Here is a 4,753-nt window from a genome sequence, read left to right on the forward strand (position 1 = left end):
CTGAGACCCAAGGAGGTTTCTCCAAGGTCCCATATGAACAGAAAGCAGGCTGTTGGAGTTTGAGTCAGACAGAGCCCTCCAAATACACGATGGGAGGGAGTGCGTGGGCTGAGCCGGAGACCGGCTAGCTTGCCATCTTCAATTAGACCATTAGCTTTTCTGAGCAGAGGACGATTTAACTAACAGCATCAGTTTTCTGACACTATTGATCGGCCAAGATTAAATATGTTTGTCACAGTCAAGTGAACTAATCACTTTATTGTATTTCAAATACTAATTTCATCAGATAGATGTTGGGGGGTGACCCAGAGGAGGGAGGAGGAGATGGGCATGAACATGGAGAGGGTGCAGGGCGGCAGCAGGCAATCAATGCAGTGGGTCTGCCTCGAGGTGGCCAGAGTGGTAGGCTTTCCGGAGGCCCATGGTGCTCTCAGCCTTGGGAACCTGCATCCTCTCCAGCCTCCAGCACACTTGAAATTTGTCTTCTCGGGAGAAGCAATTTCTCAAGCATTATTGGAAAATGGTAGACATTCCCAAATAGCTATTCTAAATCACCCCTCAGCTGCGCCTCTCGAGGCTGCTCTTACTCTGCTAGATGCAAATGCTACTTCTCTGGGCCATTAGCCATTCCAGGAACCACCGATTCACAGCAAAAGCTGGAAATGAACTCATCCGTCTTTCAAGTCTGGCTCTGCCATTCCCATAGCTCAGCGTGTTAGATGGAAACCCCAGGTTTCTTAATCAGTCCCTGGCCTGAGTGCAGAGGAGCAAGGCTCCCTCCTTGTGAGACATACATACACACAGGTACACACAAACGTGTGGACACACAACACAAATGTAGACACCCGTACAACACATCCACAAAGTATGCACGCATGCTCACACACTGTGGGCGAACACAGATACAGATATGTGATGCTCATGTAACCACATATACAAGCTCACACATGTACACAACTGCACATGCTCACATGCAAAATACAGAATGCTAGGCCTGGCAAGATGGCTCACCATGTAAAGGCACTTTCTGTCAGGCCTGACTGAACTCACTTGACTTCGGAGAGAACTGCCTACTGCAAGTTGTCCTCCACACATGCATCATGGCACCCACTGTTGCCCCTGGAGTTAAAGAAAGGTACAGAGTTCTTCTCCATCTTTGGTCTTCTGGGGCTCAGGCCCTGGGGAAAAGACACAGGTAGAGCTGCTTCCCCATTGGGCATCAGGTCCCAATGAATAACCCTCCCAGTTATTCACCCTCATAAACGTAAACTGAAATGGGCATAGCAAGAAGACAGCAGACTGTGGTCCTCCAGGGAAGAGGCCTCCATGCTGCTCACTGAACCCACGGGCTATCTGGCTAATCAGAGGAATGAGTTCTTTGCAAGGAGCTTGATGTCTCACATCTCTGTAGCTTCCAGTCCAGGTTGGCGCTGAACTCAGGGTGCAGGGAAGGTTTGGCACGTCCAACTATATTGGATAGAAATACCTGAGTCCATAGAGAAGAGACTCAACAGGGGGTGGGGCCAATAGGGGGCGGGGCCATCAGTGGCCAACTGCAGCTGGACTGGGGCTTGCTGACTCCCACAAAGGTAAGCTACCAACCCTTGGTGATCTCTGGCCAAATCCATCTAGTGTCTGAGGTTGGCCAGGGCTCCCTGCTCTTTCCTCAGCCTTTGTCATGGTAGCTGCATTTCCTGGCCAGAGTTTGCCCTTGACCAGAAGTCCTTAGTACTTTGTACTCCGTCCTTTGCAGAGAGCTGCAGAGTTACGTGGAGGAAGGCTGCCTGAGCAGCAGGGCTGAGCCAGGTACTATTTTTAGAAGCAGACTTTTTGTGACTGGGAATCTGTGAGATCTGGAACCTTCCTGGGGTATTTGTTCAGGCTCCAGAAGATCATCCATCGCTGGGAATCCTAGCGGGTTAAACAAGATAGAAAAATCAATGGCATCTCCCCGGGGAAACATGGAAAGCCAGAGCAGCAAGGAGCAGCTTGGCTGATCATTTCAGGTCTCTGAGCGTCATTAAAACCAGAGAGCATGTGTTAAACATGTAACCCGGCCTCTTAGTTTCTGTTTGTGCTATGCAATTCCAGATGTTTTACCTCTTGAAAAAAAATCTGTTTTTATATGTGGTGGAGTACCTAATTTTGGGGGGTGGGGGTGGGAAATTCCATAGTTCCCCTCCTGGAGTCAGCATGCAGGCAGCAGGCCAACCTCTAAGGCGTCTGTTAAAAGCCAGAGAAGTTCCACAGTGGGCCTCGAGGCCCTGCAGATTGGAGTCCAAAGGCCTGAACTCCAACTCTGCTCTGTCTTTGCTCGAGATCTCTTGTCTTGAGCAAGTTGCCTGAGGCCCACAGAACCCAGGGGTAGTTGGTGCTGAATACCAAACCACCCACCCTTAGAGCAGGCAAAGCTTAAGACCAATGAGAGGACCCAAGAGCCTGGGACCAGGGGGAAGCATGTGCACAGTGACCATGGCCTGGGGACGGTATTCTCTCCCCACTGTCCAGACTTCACATAGACTTTCAGAGCTATGCTGAGCAGGGAGGACCCGGAGGGCACAGTAGAGCCCTTGGCAGACTGGTCTTGACCTTTCAGGATGGAGTCACCAAATGTTCTTCCTCAGTCTTCATCAGGATCACCACCAACGTCCTTTTTTGATGACACCATGTGTCCTCTCAGTTGTATGTACTAGTGGCCACTCACTGGTTCCCAAGTCCCCACATTCCTCCGCTCCCAGGACTCTGCTTTCCAGGTGTCCCCTTATCTCTGGGTGCTCCCTCTCTGAAGGCTCCTAGTCACTAGCCTGCTCCTTGAAGGACAATCTTTCCAAGAATATATTTCTATCCATCCATCCGTCCATCCATCCGTCTGTCTGTCTGTCTGTCAACCCGTCCGTCCATCCATCATCTCATCTGTCTATCCATCCAGCCACCATCCATCCATCTTTCCATCCATCCATCCAGCCACCATCCATCCATCTGTCCATCCATCCATCATCCATCCATCTACCCACCCATCATCCATCCATTATGTATCATCTAGCTATATCACTATCTCTATCAATCAATCATCTGTCTATCTCTATGGTCTATCAATCATCTATATATCCTATCTCTACTCACCCCGTGTCCTGTGTCCCCTTATGTGCTTTCTGAGGACTGTGTAGAGCAGCAGGCTTACCAATCCATCTGCCCACATAACTCTTCCACTTGCTCCCTGCACCGATTTTTCTCACACTGCCAGTCCACATGCAGGCAGTGTCTGGCACTGACTCCCCAACTCAAGCCCATCAGAGTGTTTCAGGTCTCTGGTTTTCTTGGTTCTCCCCTTATGGTTCCATGAAGACAGCTGCTGTGCCAGCCATCCCATCTGCATTCTAGATGAGAAGAAAGAGGACATGGAAAAAAGGGGTGGGGAATAAACCCAATGGCTTAGCATTCTCTTTAGAGTCCTCCAAGAAGCTCCACCCAATGGCTTCCCCCGCTTCACCGTATACCCCTGCAGACGTGCCTGCCTACAGACATGGCAGTGTCCTGTCTGCATGTAGTTTTAGTGGGCATACCATCATCACATCATGGACCAAGTAAGGGGTTACTTCTCTTCTGACCCCCACCCCTGTCTGCTTTAAGCTCCTCCCACCCGGCCTGCACCCCATCCCTCCAGCCCCTTCTACTGTATCCCCACCCATAGCCAGGGTAGCCTCGCTAACTTGATCCCTGGGCCCATCCCCCTCACCAACACCTCCAGTGTCTGCCTCTTGATGCCCCCAGATCAGCATAGAGTCCCCAGGCTGGCACTTATGACCGTGAACTCTGAAGAATAACCATGATCTCTAGGAAGCGAAACTTGGGGCTTTGCTGCCATGTTGCTGGTGGATTTCAGAAAAGAGCAGCTCGCTCCAGGGGAAAGGCGGCTGATCCTGGAGTGAACACACACATTAGCTCTGCCATGCCCAGATAATGAATAGAGAGAGGCTCCTCCATCGTGCTGATTTATATTGTTATGGTTTCTTCCACAGGCCAAGGCGCACACATCCTTCCGCCTCCCACCTTCTCTATTTGCTACAGCAAGGAAATCACATTTTTCACGACTCCTGGGAATTACTGGATGGCGGCGGCTTTATTTGTTAAGGATTGAACTTGGCCATTTCTCCGATGGGGGCCGAGTCCCGCTGTCATGCACAGCTTCTCATCCAGAGAAACACTGTGGAAAAGAAATCAGAAGCAGGACTCAGTGTGACAGTGACAGCCTGGCAGGGCCCCAGGGACTGGGGGGCTAATAGGGTCTCATGGCAGGGAGGTCCCGATGCCACTGTGCTGGAGGGGAAGAGGTAAGGGTGAGACTTTGACAAAGGAGTGAAAGAATTGTGTCATGCATTAAGCCTTGGTCAGCAAGGGAACAGTAAATCTTCCAGAGGCTGGAAAGCAAGCCAGGCCTTCCCAGGGCAGGAGCTCAGTCCTGCGGGCCTGGGGCCTGGGGCGAGGATTTACAGGGGTGTCCAAACCTATGACCTTAGCTATAAATTTTTCAGTGCATATATGCATTTCCCTGGGGCTACAGTTCAGAGAATTTATCAATTCTCGAAGGCTGAGAAATGTTGGTCTAGTTAACTCTCTCCCCACAGTGAGGGGACCAGCCATATTCCCCAGTAAAAACAGGTCAGGACTGGGATTCGGTGCTGAGATCCAGCCATGGCCTGTTTAAAACTCGGCTGTGTGACCTTAGGCTGGTCTCTTTGCTTTGCTTGAACAC

At 50.7% G+C, this 4,753-nt stretch overlaps 1 long non-coding RNA gene across 1 annotated transcript; it reads right to left on the minus strand.

Annotated features, from left to right (window-relative positions):
* Nucleotides 1-302: 302 nt before the first annotated feature.
* LOC131904688 (uncharacterized) lies at nt 303-4,201 on the minus strand. Its single transcript, XR_009377796.1, has 3 exons — nt 3,737-4,201; nt 3,182-3,377; nt 303-1,911 (listed from the first exon to the last, which is right to left on the minus strand). It is a non-coding gene; the product is annotated as an uncharacterized LOC131904688 (long non-coding RNA).
* Between the last annotated feature and the right edge of the window lie 552 nt (nt 4,202-4,753).

This window comes from Peromyscus eremicus, chromosome 2, assembly GCF_949786415.1.
Source record: "Peromyscus eremicus chromosome 2, PerEre_H2_v1, whole genome shotgun sequence".
Classification (NCBI taxonomy): domain Eukaryota; kingdom Metazoa; phylum Chordata; class Mammalia; order Rodentia; family Cricetidae; genus Peromyscus; species Peromyscus eremicus.